We start from the raw sequence: 17677 nt of genomic DNA on the forward strand, positions 1-17677 counted from the left end.
TGATGCACTCTACAAATTTGTTTTCTGTGTTACCCCTGCCAATCTGATCTGTCCAGTTAACATGCAGATTAAAATCACCCATGACAATTGTAGTGCCTTTCTTACACACCTACTTCCATTATTTCCCGATTTATACTTTGTCCTACAGTGAGGCAACTCTTCGGGGGCCTATAGACGACTCCCATCTGTGACTTCTTCCCCTTGCTGTTCCTTATTTCCACCTAAACTGATTCCACATCAGGATCTATGCACCTATATCACTACTCACCACCACACTGATGCCTTCCTTTATTAACAAGGCTACCCCGCCTCCTTTTCCTTTTTGCCTATTTTTCCAGAATGTCAAATACCCTTGAATATTGAGTTCTCAGTCTTGGTCACCCTGCAACCATGTCTCTGTATTAGTTATCAAGTCATATTCATTTATTTCTATTTGTGCCGTCAACTCATCTATCCTGTTATGAATGCTGCATGCATTCAGATAAAGAACCTTAAGCTTTGACTTTTTACCATTATTACTCATTCTGGTTCTAATTTCTGCTGCACTATTCTACATATATTTTCTGCCGCTTCCTGTCACACTTTGATTATCGTTCAGCCCTTCACTACCCTGCACCTCTGCTCTTGTTTCTTTTTGATTTTTTAAACTTCCCTTCAATTGAACCCTTCCCCCGACTGATTAGTTTAAAGTCCTATCTACAACCCTAGTTATACAATTCACCAGGACACTGGCCCCAGCATGGTTCAAATGAAGCCCATCCCAACAGAACAGCTTTCTCTTCCCCAGTACTGGTGCCAGTGCCTGATGAATCAGAACCCTTTTCTCCCACACCAACCTTTGAACCACGCATTAACCTTTCTAATCTTATTTGCCCTACGCCAATTTGCCTGTGGCTCAGGTAGTAATCCGGAGATTATTACCTTTATGGTTCTGCTTTTTAATTTAACCCCTCGTAGCCCCTCAGTAGAACCTCTTTCCTAGTCCTTCCTATATCGTTGATACCTACTTGGACCACGACAATGGGGTCCTTCCCCAACCACTCCAAGTTCCTCTCCAGCCCAGAAGAGATGTCCTTAACCTTGGCACCAGGTAGACAACACATCCTTTGGCACTCTCTGTCTTTGCTGCAGAGAACAGTATCTATTCCCCTAACTATGCTATCCCCTATTACTATTACATTTCTCTTTTCTTCCCCCTGCCACTTGAATGGTGTTCTGTACCATGATGTTGTGGTCACTTCACCCATCCATCCTGCAGTCTGTTACCTCATCCACACCGGGAGCAAGAACCTCGCACTTGCCTGAGATTCCTCCAAAGCCAAATTCTGGATCCCCTTAACTGCCTCACTCGCAGTCACAACTTCCTGTTCCTGACCCCAGTCCAAATTTGATGTAATTAACCTATGGGGTGTGACTGTCTCCTGAAATACAGTATCCAGGCAACTCTTCCTTTCCCTGATGTGTCACAGTGTCCACGGCTTAGACTCCAGCTCATCAACTCTGAGACGAAGTTCCTGGAGCAGCCAACACTTGCTGCAAATGTGGTCACCGTGGACCACACTGGCATCCACCAGCTCACACATACTACAGCTGCAACACATCGCCTGACCAGCCAACTCTATCCTATTTAATGAATTTGGATGTTAAGTATTTTAAAAGTGAATTTCTTAACTGTACAGTTCAGCTTTAATAATGTCTCCTGATTTAAACTACTTGGCCAATCAAAAGATACATAGAAGAGATACCTACCAGTCACCTACCTGTTTTCCTTTGACATCACTCTTTGACCCTGACAGGTAGAAACAGGTTTGAAGGAGCTCTCTGCCATGGTTTTTTACTTCCCGCCGCCGGTTGTTTACTTTCCACCGCCGCAACCCTTCTCAGGCAGGTCCGCTCTCCGTGTGCTTCAATTTAAGATTTTATCAGTCTGGCTTGCAGTCTGGCACATTTGCATGTACTGCAAGCTACATATATTTATACACAGGGCCCTGTTCTTTGCAGACAGAAAGGACGTGCACATACATTGTGCCTCTTTCAGCTAAACAAAATAAGTGACAGCCGTTCGCTGACTCATTTCTCAGGGCAATGCTTGATCAATCAGGGTCAGGCTGCCTGGTTTAACTTTCAAAAGATGCTTGACAGTTAAGTGTCAGTCACGATCAGTGGTGTTTTCTCTGTGGCAAAGCCACTTGCCAACCAATCAGCACTCTCTTCACATACAGTGTAAATTTTTGTTTCCCCCTTATATTGTCATTCTTGGGGATGTTCTGACAAGAGCTAGATGAAAAGCTTAGACCTGTCATCTCTTTTTTCAGCAATACTCAAGTTCTGTACTACCAAATGAATATTTTTATACCGGAGAAGAGATTTACTAGCTTGGTCCAGGTTGAAAGATTACAGTTATTTGAATACATTGGAGAAGCTGGGGTTGTTCTCCTTAGAGCAGAGAAAGCTAAATAAAAGATTTGATTGAGGTATTTAAAATCATGAAGAATTTAAATAGAGTAAATAAAAAGAAACTGGTTCTAATGGCAGAAGGGTCAATAACCAGAGGGCATCGATTTAAGGTGATTGGCAAAAGAACCAAAGGCAACATGAGGAAAAACTTTTTTATGCAATGAGTGGTTAGGATTTAGAATGCACTGCCAGATAAGGCAGCAGATAGGGATTCAGCTAAGGCCTAGGAAATTACATAAATATTTGAAGGGGATTTAGAGTAAACTGATGGAAGGTAACTGGAGCCATCTGCTCGCTAGGCCAACTATTGAGCAAGCTATTCGACTTCTAAAGAGGGAGTTCTGGTGCCTGGACTGGTCAGGTGGTGCCCTGCAGTTCACTCCTGTAAGGAGCTCGGTTATTGTGATCTGCACGCTCCAAAACATGGCCCTCCAGGGAGGTATGGACTTTGAGGAGGGTGAGACCCTGGAATGGGATGGCTCATTAGACTAAGTGAAGGAGCAGGAGATAGGAGAAGAGGGGGAAATGGAGGCAGAGGGCAAGGATGCAGAACACGAAAATGCCCTGGCTGCACAAGAAGCTGGGGGTGGGGGGGGTCAGACATGGTGCAAGTGTCCTATCAGGATGCCATAAATGTCAAGGATCTTCTCAGGAAAGTTTCAGCTAAACTCCTCTGACCCAGGACGAAGGGCATGGGATGCTGAGGTGCCCATTCTGACACATCCATGGAAGATGCAGGCTGGAACACCTAAAATCTTACTGTCAATGAAGAGTGCACATGTGCCCAGAATCTTTGCCCTCACCTTTTATGAAGCCTTGATCTCCTTCACCACCTCATACCACTTTTTTCATCATGCCAGTAATAAAAGGGGTCTCAGACATCTGCCTTGATGTGGCTTTCATAAAATGAAAAGAAAGGGAAACAGTGCACAGAGACAGTGAGAAGGCATCCCAGTGACCAGCTCACTGCGACACAAGTGACTTTTTAAAAATTAATTTAAAGGATGCCAGTGTCACTGGCTAGGCCAGCATTTATTGCCCTTCCCCAATTGCACTTGAGAAGGTGGTGGTGAGCTGCCTTCTTGAACCACTGCAGACCATGTGGAGTAGATACACCGACAGTGCTGTTGGGGTGGGAGTTCCAGGATTTTGACCTAGCAACAGTGAAGGAATGACAATATATTTCCAAGTCAGGATGGTGAATGGCTTAGATGGGAACTTGCAGGTGGTGGTGTTCCCATGTATCTGCTGCCCTTGTCCTAGATGGTAGCAGTCATGGGTTTGGAATCTGCTGCCTAAGGAGCCTTGGTGAGTCTCTGCAGTGCATCTTGTAGATGGTACACACTGCTGCCAATGTGTGTCAGTGGTGTAGAGCGTGAACTTCTGTGGAAGGGGTGCCAATCAAGCGGACTGCATTTTCTTAGAAACTGCCCAGCTTCTTGTCCAGGCAAATGGAGAGTATTCCATCACACTCCTGACTTGCTCCTTGTAGATGGTGGACAGGCTTTGGGGAGTCAGGAGGTGCAGGATTCCTAGCCTCTGCCCTGGTTTTGTAGCCACAATATTTATATGGTTAGTCCAGTTCAATTTCTGGTCAATGGGAAGCCCCAGGATGTTGACAGTGGGAGATTCAGCGATGGTAATGCCATTGAATGTCCAGGGGTGAGGGTTAGATTCTTTCTTGTCACTGCTTGAAACTTGTGTGGTGCAAATGTTACTTGCCAGTTGTTAGCTCAAGCTTGGATATTGTCCAGGTCTGCTGCATTTGGACATGGACTGCTTCAGTATCTGAGGAGTCATGAATGATGCTGAACATTGTGCAATCATCTTGCACTTCTGACCTTATGATTGAAGGAAGGTCACAGATGAAGCATCTGAAGATGGTTGAGCCTAGCACACTACCCTGAGGAACTCCTGCGTGTCCGGGAGCTGAAATGATTGACCTCTAACAACCATACCATCTTCCTTTGTGTCAGGTATGACTTCAACCAGTGGAGAGTTTTCCCCCTAATTCCCATTGACTCCAGTTTTGCTAAAGCTCTTGATACCATACTTGGTCAAATGCTGCCTTGATGTCAAGGGCAGTGACTCTTACCTCACCTCTGGGGATCAGCTCTTTGTCCATGCTTGAACCAAGGCTGTAATGATGTCAGGAGCTGAGATGCTCTGACAGTACCCAAATTAAGTATCAGTGAGCAGGTTATTGCCAAGCAAGTGCCACTTGACAGCACTGAGTTGATGACCCCTTCCTTCACTTTACTGATGATCGAGAGTACTGATGGGGCAGTAATTGGCTGGTTTGGATTTTCCTGCTTTTTGTGTACAGGACATATCTGGGCAATTTATTCTGACACTAATTAATGACATTCACAACACTAATCACTATACCAGCAGCCAGCAGTCTCAGCCAAGATTAACCTTGGCTCAAAATCATTTCCTTCAGCCCGAGTGGACATTGCCTCGACCGATTGGAGTATTGATTACATGGTCTGTAGGCCATTTGCATATTTCCATCAAATGGCCTCTACTGAGTTAAGCTTTTCCATGGGTGGGGAGTAGTTTCCTAATGTAGGGTAAGTCAGATGGTAACTGAACTTGGGCTGTAATTGGCTGACGGCTGGTCCCTGATGTAGGGAAGATCAGGTGGTAACCCCTGCCTGGGATTTGATTGACTGGCAGCTAGTCCCTGACATAAGGAATTTCAGGTCTGGGCTGTGATTGGCTGGCATCCTGTGCTGGCCATCATTGCCAGGAGCTGATGTGCCACTGGGAGATTGGGGCCAGTTCAGGGGGGCTCCCGGCTATTCCCGGAGAGTTGGCAACCTTAAGGGCAGCATGAATTTGTAAAGGGAAAATTGTGTACGATTTAAGGTTTTGGATAATGACGACATAAGGGGTGGATGAGTGCAATGCAGTCGATGTTTCATGTATATGGGCTTTCAGAATGTGTCTGATAATTACCACATACTAGGCTGGTTAGGAAAATCGAAGTCCATAGGATAAAAGGGACAGGAGCAGCTTGGATACAATATTGGCTAGGAATAGAAAATAGACAGTTGTGAATTACTGTTTCTTTCAGACTGGAGGGAGATATACTGTGGTGTTCTCCAGTGTTCAGTATTAGTACCACTGCTGCTTTTGATAAGCACTAATAACTTGGACTTGTGGGGTACAGGGCTACAATGTTCAAAATTTGCAGGTGACATGAAACTTTAAGTATACTTAATGGTGAGGAAGATAGTGATATACTTTAAGAGGACATAGACAGGTTATTGGGATGGGTGGACACATGACGGATGAAAAGTTTGAGGTTATGCATTTTGGTAGGAAGAATGAGAGATAATCCAAGTTAAATGGTTTTAAAAGGGTACATAAACAGAGACGTATGGGTGTTTATACACAAAGTGTAGAAGATGACAGGACAGGTTTGCAAAGCAAGTAATAAAGCAAGGGACCCTGGGCTTTATCGCAGAATCACAGAATTGTTTTAGCATAGAAGACCATTTGACCTTTATATAGAGACATAGTAAAAAAGTCAGAAAATTATACTAAATTTATATAAAACTCTAGTTCAGCACCAGATGGAGTATAATAGGGTGAATTTTCACGTTGGAGATGGAAAATCTAAGTCAGGCCTATTTTCAAGTCCCAAAGCCACCTCCACGGGAAGGTAAGTAAAGTCAAGATTTTCAGCAGGGTAATCCCTTAATTGGATTGGAGTGTGGAGAGCAGCCAATTAAAGGCTGCTAGGGTGGCAACAGAGGCAGATCAGTTAAAGTTGAAGGCCCGAATTAAACACAGCCATTGCTGTGGTTGCTGTTTGAATCCCGAGGAAGCAAACACACGAGTTCCTGAGAGCCTTGGAATGGACTGCAGTGTTCAATGAAGTCATTGGAAAGCTGGAGGCCTGGCACTCAGGGTACAGCAGTCTCCTGGTTCTCGAACAATGACCTGGAGGCAATGCTTGAGGCTATGAGGAAAGAAAGGGGGTTAATCTTCCCAGAGATTGGCAGGAGGAGGCCACCCATCCAGATGAAACAGGCCTGGGTGAAGACAGCTGCCACTGTCAGCAGCAGAAGTGTAATTCGATATGGTGACATAAAAGATTCAATGACCTCATATGCTCTGGCAAGGTGAATGAAACTCTGAACCCTCAGGCCAGGCCTCTGGGCTTGTACCCTCCAGCAGGCATACCACATGAGGTGCGTCAGGGCACATGCTGCTCCTGAGCATCACAGCATTTGTGTGCTGTGATGGAATCTGTGGTTTCGAAGCTTGATTTTTTTTTTTTGAGTTAGACCCTAACTGAAAATTGAAACTGAAAAAGGAAACTGACCCTTCCAGTTGCGAAGGAAACCAAAGACCGCTACTATCTAAAAGAACAAGAGCAGCAGACACATGGGAACACCACAACGTGGAAGTTCCCATTCAAGCCACTCACCATGTTGACTTGGAAATATATCACCATTCCTTCACTGTCACTGGGTCAAAATCCTGGAAATCCTGTCCTAACAGCACTGTTGGTGTACCTACATCACATTGCAGCAATTCAAGAAGGCAGCTCAGCACTACCCTCTCAAAGGCAATTAGGGATGGGCAATAAATGCTGGCCTAGCCAGTGAAGCCCCACATCCCATGAATGGAAAAATAGAAAAAAAATTGATAACTTTCCCCTAGTAACCATTCTGCTGTTTTGTTATTCCTACTGTGACTTGTTGGGACAGATTTTTGTTGGGAAAATTCAAGGACGGTGTTGGAACAGCGCTCAGCGCTATGCTCACCCATCATCCCCCCTTCCTCACACACACAAACAACAACTTACATTTATATTGTGTTTTTAACATATTAAAAGGTCCCAAGGTGCTTCACAGAAGGTTATCATATTAGCTTGGATAGAAGATTGGTTGGCTGGCAGAAAACAGAGTATGTATAAATGGGCCTTTCTCTGATTGTCAGGATGTGATTAGTGGAATCCCACAGGGAGCTGTGCTGCGGCATCTATTTTTTACAATTTACATCAATGACATAGACGAGTGGAGCAAAGGCATTGTAGTTAAACTTGCAGATAAAACAAAGATAGTTAGGAAAGAATATTGTGAGGAGGCCTAAGGTGGTTGTAGACAGATATAGATAAGCTGAGTGAGCGGGCAAAAATCTGGCAGATGGAGTATAATGTGGGAAAATGTGAAGTTGTTTACTTTGGCAGGAAAAATAAAAGAATAAGTATTAATTAAACGGAAAATGACTACAGAATTCCGAGGTGCAGAGAGATCTAGGTGTTCTGATGCAGGAGTCACAAAAGGTTAGTATGCAGATACAGCAAGTATTTAAGAAGATTAATGGAATGCTATCCTTTATTACAATAGGAATTGAACATAAATGTAAGGATGTTATGCTTCAGGAAGGATGTAAATGTGTTGGGGGTGGGGGTGGCGCTCCTATTTGTCCAGGCACCCACCATTTATATGAGATCGTGGGCTCAGCGTCCAAGATCCCCCATAGGCTGCTCCCAACACTTAAACCAGAAGTTGGAGCATTTCACTGGATTTTCAGCCCCATTGCATTTTACCAATTGATTATGGAGTTAGTTCTGTGGCCCTAAATTTGTGGTCATTAAATTGATTTTTGCCAGGACTTACGGATGTCAGAAATCCAAGTGTATAACCATTAAAGTTACACCTGAATTTCTGATGTACATTGCCATTTGCAAGACCTCTGCCACCAGAGTAGACAAGTAAATTTACTCTTATTTGCTTCCATATTGTAAACATATGAATGAACCAGTTCAACATTTTCCTGTAAACATGATTGATGACAGATTTTGACACAAATGATGTGACTGCAGAGTTCTGAAAGCACTGTTATAAAAGGAATGGACTTCAGGCTCCAGTGAGAGAAACTTTTGAGTTAAATCCTGAGAAACCTTTGAGTTAAGTTCTGTAAAGTCTGATAATGGGTGGAGTCTCGCCTGCTAGCTAGAGAGTCAACGACAGGCCTGCGGTACCTCTTTTCGGGAAGCTCTGCTGAACGATACGCCAATTAGGCAGTGGTGAAGCCACCAGCAGGCCTTCTCCAGGGATCAAGAACCAGGGGGGGAGGAGGGGGTGGTGGTGAAAATCCTGCCTGACGAGAACTGCCAGCCAATCAGAGGCTGGCAAATCTTGAACTCAGCAGTATCACTGGGGAGGCTACTTCTGTTCCTGGAGGAACTTCCCCCCCCCCCCCCCAAGAGACCCAGGATCATGGAGCCACCCAGGCTACAGATGAGTAATGGGGCAGGAGGGGGGGTCAGAATCAGAGGCAGAGCAGTGGCTCTCAGCAGGCCTCCCCTCCTTTCCAATGTCTAGTCCAGCCACCACTGCCCACCCCGGAGCTGACAAGCTGGCTGCACAATTTCATCTGCCGTGCACATCGCAAAGAGACAGGCCTGGGTTAATTCCAACGGTGATGGAATAAGTGGTCATTAATTGGCCACTTAAAGGCCTCACTTGGTGGCGGGTTGGAATGATTGACCATGGGCTTTCCCACCCAGAACATAATAGTGATGGAGGCGGAATGGCGGCAGGGTTCAGATACCCCACCTAAGCAGATGCCCTCCCCGCCTCCAAACTTTCCACTAGTGAGAGCACAAGATTCCACTCAATATGTTTTTAGAAATAGAGCTGTTATGCCCATGTTCTTGTTGCCCTTCTTTCTGAAATATTAGAACTTCTAGTTTAGACTGTATCACTGATTTGCATTATAGGAAAAGCATCACTGATAAACTGAGTGCAACATGAACCTTCAGTTCTTTCCTATGTTTGTGCATCTTTGGGTGCTTGTGTTTATTCAATGATTGAAGGCACTTGAGTTAAGCAATCCCTGGATAATGACGCTGAAGGCTGACCTAAATGTTGACTTTCTTCCCCACTGGCCAATAGCACAGTCTACTACTGCAGCTGTCTCATGTTCAAAGAACAAGAGATGATCCTGTGCTCAGAAAGTGCTAGCGTCAGCTTGGCAAAAATGGGGCTGCCTTTCTGCCTTAAAACTGGCCAATGTTTTTTGGATGTCACTGAACCAGATCTATTGACCTGAAAAGTGACATTACTTCGAGTCTGTTTGTCCAAATGTTCTTGCCTGAAAATAAAATTTTTAATTTTCATTCAGAAGACTGATTATATGGGAATGCCAAAGTTCTTGTACTAGTTTTGGACTTCAGTAAATAAATAATTAATTCAAATGATGTGTTGAACATATGTTTATCGTGTTCAGGGAGTGAAATATCTCAGAGCAAAAAACCCATAGTAAATGAGACAAAAAAAATTGCATATGATGGAAATCTTAAAAAAAAACTTAAAATGTTGGGAATACTCAGCAGGTCACCTGAAAAATAAGGATGAGCAGCTCAAACGAAGGAACAGAATGAAGGAAAGTGGGGAAAGAAAAATGGCGCTACCCATTCCTTGCTCTTGTTTGCATTTGGCAAAAGGTGGCAATTCTGCAATTCATTGTTGAAGTGGGACATTGTCTGTTTTAAGTACAAGGCTTACAAGCTAGTCTACGATAGCAATGTAGAATGCTATAAAAGTAATTGACAATTACTAATGCTCCTCGATGAGTGCTGTGGGTGTTGTCCCTCTCTGTCCTATCACTGCCAAGGTTAGGCTGATTCCCCGTGGTGTGTCATGAACAGCCTGTAGAAAGTGGGGGCGTGTTTCTTTGAAACTGGAACCTGATGAATGATGCACGTAATGTGATAACTGTTTTATAAACAGCTGCAGGGGAGGGAAGGGGGAATGATAGTTACAAAGTTAAAGGTTACTGTCAAAATGAATACCATTGATTTCAAAACCTAACTCACTGTGTACTCTGCAAACTGCAAAATGCTTTCATCTCCATAGTCATAGACGCAGCTGAGGAGTAAACATGAGCTTATTTATACCATAATTACCTAGTAAGTAGGAGTCAACATGTCTTTAGACAGGGAAGATTTTGTAAAACCAACATTCTTTGGAAAAGTGACAATCTGGTCATCTGTGGTAAACCCTATGTCATTGGGTACTCAGACTATAAAAAAAGCATTTCAAGTTCCACACGGAAGAGTACTAATTAATTTCAAAGCTGTGGGGATTCTGGCCAAAAATTAGATATGGATAAGAAACTAACAAGGTTGGGGTGTAGTGTCAGGGATAAGTACTAAGATAAATGCCCTAGGACTCAGTTTTGGGACTACTACTGTTTATAATATAAATCACTGACTTGTATTCTGAAACTTGATACAAATTGGTTAAATTTACAGATGATGCCAAAGTAGGGAATTGAAGACAGCAGCTCAAACTGCTGAATGAATTTGAGCACAAAATTCTTGGCTGATAGTCCAGCGGAGAATGAAGGGAATGCTGCATGGCCAGAGATGCCATCTTTCAGATATGTTAAACTGAGCGCCTGTTTGCTCTCTGAAGTGGATATAAAAGATTGCATGGCACTATTTCAGAGAAGAGCAGGGCAATTATCCCCTTTGTCATGGCCAATTTTTATCCTTCAGTCAGAATCGTGAAAAAAAATTATCTGGTCATTATCACATTACTGCTTGTGGGAGTTTGCTGTATTTTCTACATTATAATGGTGACTTAAAAAGTACAATTCTTCTTTGGCCATCAAGCTCTTTGGTACATCCTGAAGTTGTGAAAGTCCTATTTAAATGGACGTCTTCCTTTCTTTAAGTAAATATGTGACTGGAATGAACTGTGGCAAATGAAATTAAATGCAGACAAGCGTAAAGTAATGTACAAAAGAAGGAAAAAGTGGCAGCAAACATACTTCAAGAATAGTGATATAATACCTGTGGATGAAGTTGACTTTTAGAAGTCTTAGAAACTCAAAGCAACTTGCATTTATATATCTCCTTTAATGCAGAAAGTGTTCCAAGACACTTCACAGAGACTAATAGATAAAAAATGGATGGTGTACCAAAGAAGAAGATAATAGGGAGAACTTCATCGAAAAGGTGGGTCTTAAGGAGGGCCTTAAAGGAAGAGAGGGCAGTAAAGAGGTCGAGAAGTTTTGGGAGGGAATTCCAGAATGTGGAGCCCAAATTGCTGAAAGTACATTTACCAATGGTGGGGTGAAGGAAGAGGGGGAGCACAAGCAAGCCGTGCATTAGCCAACACATTCATCCAGTGCAGAGTTCCAAACAACCAAGGAAGTTGAATAAAAGTAGAACATTTTGGAAATTTTCACCGTCAAGCAATAACTTTGCAGACCCAACTTGGAAGGGGTGTGAGGAGACAGGCGACTACGCTGGAGTGAGATGGAGACTCAGTGAGTAGTGAATTAGGTTCACATGGGAACTCGGGGCACGGGGGAAAAGAGGTTTGGAATACATAGGAATTATTCTAAGTTAATTAAGTGATTAATTAAATTAATTAACTAATCTAAGTAACAATGGCAGGACAGGTGTTATGTTGCAGCTGTGGAACGTGGGAGCTTTTGGTGCCAAGGCAACCCATGACAAACATTTCTGCAGAAAGTGTAAGCAGCTAGAGGAATTCTGGATCCGGATTATTGATCTGGAAGCCGAACTGCAGACACTGCGTAACATAAGGGAGGGGAAGGAAGCACCTGGACTCTTTGTTCCAGAAGACATTCACACCTCTTAAAATAGGGTTGTCTGTTTTGGTCAGCAGTGAGGGACAGGAAGATGTGACCGCCAGTGACTCAAGTAATGGGATCAAACAGGCAGTAGTTGAGGAGCCTCAGACTTTGCAATGTCAAACAGGTTTGGGGTGCTCACAACCTGTGTAAATGAAAGTGAGGTCTGCAAGTTGGATGAGCAGGCTGGCCATTGCACTGTTCAAGCGGTGGGAGCAAACAGGAATGTAGTGGTAGTAGGGGGAAGTATAGTGAGGGGGATCTTCTGCAACAAAGAGCGTGATTCTGAGAGTCCAGAAGGCTGTGTTGCCTGCCCAGTGTCAGGGTTTGGGACATCTGCTCAGGACTGGGGAGGAACTTCAAAACAAAAACAGAATTACCTGGAAAAACTCAGCAGGTCTGGCAGCATCGGCGGAGAAGAAAAGAGTTGACGTTTCGAGTCCTCATGACCCTTCAGCAGAACTGTTCAACAGTTCTGCTGAAGGGTCATGAGGATTTGAAACGTCAACTCTTTTCTTCTCCGCCGATGCTGCCAGACCTGCTGAGTTTTTCCAGGTAATTCTGTTTTTGTTTTGGATTTCCAGCATCCGCAGTTTTTTGTTTTTATCTGGGGAGGAACTTGCAGTGGGAGGGGGAGGATCCCATCGTCGTGGTCCATGTCGGTATCAACGACATAGGCAGGACAAGGAAGAAGGTCTGCATAGTCAGTATGTGAAGCTAGGTACCAAATTAAGAAGCAGAACCCCAAAGGTTATAATCTCTGGATTGTACTCAACTACAATCTGTAACCTCATGGCCTGGCATATCCCTCACTCTACCATTAACTACCAAGCCAGGGCATCAACCCTGGTTCAATGAAGAGTGCAGGAAGGCATGCGAGGAGTGGCATCAGGCATGCCTAAAAATGAGGTGTCAACCTGGTGAAGCTACAACAGAGGACTACTTGCATGCCAAACAGCGGAAACAGCATGTGAAAGACAGAGCTAAGTGATTTCATAACCAACGGCCTAGATCTAATACAGTCCTGCTAAATCCAGTCGTGAATAGTTGTGGAAAATTAAACAACTCACATCAAGGAGATGGCTACAAATATCCCCATTCTCAATAATGGGAGAGCCTAGCACATCAGTGCAAAAGATAAGGCTGAAGCATTTGCAACAATCTTTAGCCAGCAGTGCTGAGTGGATGATCCATTTCTGCCTCCTCCAGGGTCCCCAGCGTCACAGATGCCAGTCTTCAGCCAATTTGATTCACTCCACATGAAGATACTGGATACTGCAAAGGCTATGGATCCTGACATATTCTGGCATTATTCTAAATGCTTGTGCTCCAGAACTTGCTGCGCCTTAATCAAGCTGTTCCAGTACAGCTACAACACTGGCATCTACCCAGCAATGTGGATAATTGCTCAGGCATGCCCTGTACACAAAAAGCAGTACAAACATAACCTGACCAATTACTGCCCAATTAGCCTAGTCTTGATCACCGGTAAAGTGATAGAAGGGTCATCAACAGTGCTATCAAACGGCACAGGCTTAGCAATAACCTGTTCACTGATGCTCAGTTTGGGTTCCGCCAGAGTCACTCAGCTCCTGACCTCATTACAGCATTGGTTCAAACATGGACAAAAGAGCTGAACTCCAGAGGTGAGGTGAGAGTGACAGCCCTTGTCATCAAGGCAGCGTCTGACCGAGTGTGGCGGGGTGGGGGGGAACTCTTCACTGGTTGGAGTCATACTTGGCACAAAGGAAGATGGTTGTGGTTGTTGGAGGTCAGTCACCTCAGTTCCAGGACATTATTGCAAGAGTTTGTCAGGATATTGTTCTAGGCCCAAACATCTTAAGATGCTTCATCAATGACCTTCCTTCGATCATAGGTCAGAAGTGGGAATGTTCGCTGATGATTGCACAATGTTCAGCAGCATTTGCGCCACCTCAGATACTGAAGCAGTTTATGTCCAAATGCAGCAAGACCTGGTTAAAATCCAGGCTTGGGCTGACAAGTGGCAAGTAACATTTGCACCACACAAGTGCCAGGCAATGACCATCTCCAACAAGAGAGAATCTAACATCACCCCTTGACATTCAGTGGCATTACCAACAATGAATCCCCCAATATCAATATCCTGGGAGTTACCATTGACAAGAAGCTGAACTGGACTAGCCATATGAATACTGTGGCTACAAGAGCAGGTCAGAGGCTAGGAATCCTGCAGCGAGTAACTCATCTCCTGACTCCCCAAAGCCTTTCCACTGTGTACAGGTACAAGTCAGGAGTGTGGTGGAATACTTTCCACTTCTCTGGATGAATAGAGCCCCAACAACACTCAGGAAGCTTGACACTATCCAAGACAAAACAGCCAGTTTGATTAGCACCCTATCCATAAACGTTCACTCCCTCCACCACTGACATACAGTGGAAGCAGTATGTGTACCATCTACAAGGTACACTGCAGAAACTCACCAAGGCATCTTTCAAACCCACGACCTCTATCATCTAGAAGGACAAGGGCAGCAGACACATGGGAGCATCACCACCTGGAAGTTTCCCTCCAAGCCGCACCCCATACTGTCTTGGAAATATATCACTGTTCCTTCACTGTCGCTGGGTCAAAATTCTGGAACTCCCTCCTATCAGCACCTAAACCCCATGGACTTCAGTGCTTCAATATTGGCAGCTCACCACCATCTTCTCAAGGACAATTAGGGATGGGCAATAAATGCTGGCCTAGCAGCAATGCTCACATTCCATGAATGAATTTAAAAAAAAAAAATTCTCAACTCTCCCAATTTTCATCAAGGCAGGATAAGGGCTGTTGCGGATTGCAGTACCTGCACCCTGCACTCCCGGCTTGGCTTGCTGCAGGGGATAAGCATCTCCTAGCCTCATGCAATTTTTGTGGAATCAGACCAGCTTTTCAAAGAGTCGTAGGCGCCTAGCGGTTTCATGAACCATAGTCTGCATGAGAGAACCTTTTGAAAGGTAAGATCAAAAGGTCTTAGTATTGCATAGGAAACATGGGTGTGTCCCTCCACAGAACTTCATACCCTCCATGTCAAGTTATGCCTCTCTACTCACCTGTATGGCCTTCATATCCCCAAGCCAATCTATGCCCCTCCATCCACCCACCATGGCTCCTCTTACGCCATGCCAACCTATGCCATTCCACCCACACTGCTATGGCCGCAGACCGTCCATGCCAACCTATTTACTGAGTATACACTCTTACCCTTTAGTAACAATGTCATGTGTGAAAAGGTTTTTAAAAAGTCATTCATTCGTAACTTTCTTTAAAAAACTGCTTTCACTACAGCCCTATAGAAGTGTCAATCAACCACACCTTTAAAGTATGAATAGCAGAAATTGCAAGCACTTGACACCTCTTCATGTTGTGTAAATAAACATTGAGCAATTGAGAAATAGATCTAAGAGAAAAAGCCCATACATCCATTAGTCTGTTGAAACAGCTGCACCCAAGGGAAAATATTGTTTGACAGATTTTTTTCCCCACTATTTAGTTTAAATCCTTCTCCACAGCCGCAATTATAAGATTTGCCAAGACACTGGTCCCAGCACAGTTCAGGTGAAGAGTGTCTCAACAATACAGCTCCCTCTTGCCCCAGTACTGATGCCAGTGCTTCATGAATCAAATTTTGTTCTCCTGCACCAATCTTTGAGCCATGCATTTAACACTCTGATCTTTTTTCCTCAAGCCAATTCACTTGTGGCTCGGGTAGTAATCCCAAGATTATTACTTAGTGGTTCTATTTTTTAATTTACCTCCTAGCTGCTCATACTCCCTTAGCAGAATCTCTTTATTTGACCTACTTTTATCATTGATACCCACATAGACCATGAGAACTAGACCCTTCTTTTGTTCAAAGTTCTTCCACATTGCCTTTCCAAACAAAAATATGAGTTTAAAAAATCAATTTCTTCAGCTCAATGGAAACTCGTCATGTTTAGTGTCCTTGCCTTTAGACCATTCCAATGATGTCAATGTTGGGGAAAAGCTCTATATGTAGATTGTAGAGGTGGGACTGTGATTTCAGACATCCTGATGCTGGCATGTTTCCATTGTTAATATTAATTAATAGTTTAATTGTGTTCAGGTGGAGGCCATTAACTGGGGATTCACTTGTGTTGTTATATATAAGAACAGAGAGCTTGGCCTAAATAGCCAAGTGGTTATGGTACTGGGTTTGTAACCCTAAGATCAAGAGTTCAAATCTCACAATGGCAAACTATGAAACAATGTAACTTCATCTGAAACAGATGGAAACAGGTTTACTCAAAAGAGTATCAAGAGTTCAAATCTCACAATGGCAAACTATGAAACAATGTAACTTCATCTGAAACAGATGGAAACAGGTTTACTCAAAAGAGTATCAAGAGTTCAAATCTCACAATGGCAAACTATGAAACAATGTAACTTCACCTGAAACAGATGGAAACGGGTTTGTACTCGAAAGAGTTACTTGTTAAGGCTTGGCCTAAATAGCCAAGTGGTTATGGTACTGGGTTTATAACACCAAGATCAAGAGTTCAAATCTCAGAATGGCAAACTATGAAACAATGTAACTTCATCTGAATAGGAACAGATGGAAACGGGTTTGTACTTGAAAGAGTTACATCTTGCTTGGCCTAAATAGCCAAGTGGTTATGGTACTGGGTTTGTAACCCCAAGATCAAGAGTTCAAATCTCACAATGGCAAACTATGAAACAATGTAACTTCATCAAGAGTTCAAATCTCACCATGGCAAATTATATAAAAACAGAGAGTTCTGGTATGATAGCCAAGTGGTTATGGTACTGGGCTTGTAACCCCAAGATCAAGAGTTCAAATCTCACAACGGCAAACTATGAAACAATGTAACTTCATCTGAAACAGATGGAAACGTGTTTATACTCGAAAGAGTTACAACTGCCCTTCACCCAGCAGTTTTTTTGGCCTAATAGCCAAGTGGTTATGGTACTGGGTTTGTAACCCTAAGATCAAGAGTTCAAATCTCACAATGGCAAACTATGAAACAATGTAACTTCATCTGAAACAGATGGAAACAGGTTTACTCAAAAGAGTATCAAGAGTTCAAATCTCACAATGGCAAACTATGAAACAATGTAACTTCATCTGGAAACAGATGGAAAAGTGTTTGTACTCGAAAGAGTTACAGCAGGAATGGATCTGACTCGAAAGAGTTATAAGAACAGACTGAAGCTAGGGTTGTTGGATTTGGAGGTACACATGTATTTTTGTGAACTGCCAGATAGTCAAAGATATAATGCCAACTGGGTATGTGGAGTACATGGTGGGCCCACAAGGAATTAAAGACAATTTGACATTTAAAAAAAATATTCTTGAGTAGATCTGGTCTTCCCTTCTTTAAATTTCAGTTGTACAGATTGGCAAAATGAACATATTGAACTGTCTGGGAAATTGGCTGAGCAGAAGGAGATGGAGAGCAGGGATAATGGGCAGGTACACTAATTGACAGGATGTGACAAGTGGTGTCTTACAAAGATCTGCATTTTCCTATCAGAAATCCTTGGTTTATAGGAACACTTCTTTAAAAAATGCTTTGTAGG

The 17677-nt window shown here is 43.4% G+C and overlaps 1 protein-coding gene across 8 annotated transcripts in view; it reads left to right on the forward strand.

Moving 5' to 3' along the window:
* Window positions 1-17677, forward strand: part of shld2 (shieldin complex subunit 2) — a 131908-nt gene that overhangs the window by 14553 nt on the left and 99678 nt on the right. The window lies entirely within an intron of this gene.

Source organism: Carcharodon carcharias, chromosome 28 (assembly GCF_017639515.1).
Source record: "Carcharodon carcharias isolate sCarCar2 chromosome 28, sCarCar2.pri, whole genome shotgun sequence".
NCBI lineage: Eukaryota > Metazoa > Chordata > Chondrichthyes > Lamniformes > Lamnidae > Carcharodon > Carcharodon carcharias.